Source organism: Nannospalax galili, unplaced genomic scaffold, assembly GCF_000622305.1.
Source record: "Nannospalax galili isolate Female #2095 unplaced genomic scaffold, S.galili_v1.0 scaffold4244, whole genome shotgun sequence".
In the NCBI taxonomy this organism is placed as follows: Eukaryota; Metazoa; Chordata; class Mammalia; order Rodentia; family Spalacidae; genus Nannospalax; species Nannospalax galili.
In genome coordinates this window covers 120,886-121,802 of record NW_008351072.1, presented here as the reverse complement: position 1 = coordinate 121,802, position 917 = coordinate 120,886, and positions in this window count along the sequence as shown.

Here is a 917-nt window from a genome sequence, read left to right as displayed (position 1 = left end):
ATAGATTCAGGCATAAAGTCACTGCCCATCTAGCTCCTCTAGCTCATTGGGTCTCAGGTCACAAGAGTTCTGCAGAAACACTGCTGCCTGGAGGACTTCACCATCTGGAGGGAGCAGACATGATCAACTCAGTGAGGCCAGTGCTATGATGGGGGTACAGAGTCCATGAGCATATAGCAGAGTGATCTTGCTCCTCCGGCATTAAGCAAAGCAACAAATGGCTTCTATAGGAAGTCAAGAAGGGCAGAAACAGTCAAAGGACCCTCAGGCCCTGGGCATAGGGAGCAAGGATAGTGTAAGGAAGCCTTTAACAACTCTGACTCTACCTACCCAGAGAAGGCATCCCTATGTAGCCTCTCACACTCCAGACCCTGGCCTTCTAGTATTCATCCCTCTGTAGGGGTCACCCCCTTCTTTTGGGATGCCCCAGCCTAGACCATTTTCTTCCTATAAGTCATGAAGTCTTGGCATGTAGCTAAAGCTCTATCACAGAAGCTCTTCTCCCCTAGTTCAATGTGAGAGTGAAAGAACCCAACTCTTCCCTAGACAGAGAGGAAGTGAGTATGTTTGCTCACTGTTACAACAGCCATTTCCAAGGCAGTAGCCTCTCCAAGACTCTTGAATGCCACAGTATATGTCAGAGGTGGAAGAGAGCAATAGAGACAAAACAGTTCCTCCAAGAGATTCTACAAAAACAGAGCAGAATCTCTTGCAGAAATGAGAAAAAGACTGAAAAAAAGGAGTCACTCAGGATAAGGAGGGACAGAAGGAAGATGGAGTAGGAAGAGTGAGAATCTAGTTCCATTCTAAGAAAGCTCAACTAATCCACTGAAGGGTCCTGCAGCCAAAAATGCCCATTTAACAGATTACACCTCCACAGGAAAGGGCATGCCCTGGCCAAAGAGCTGGGGAAAGAG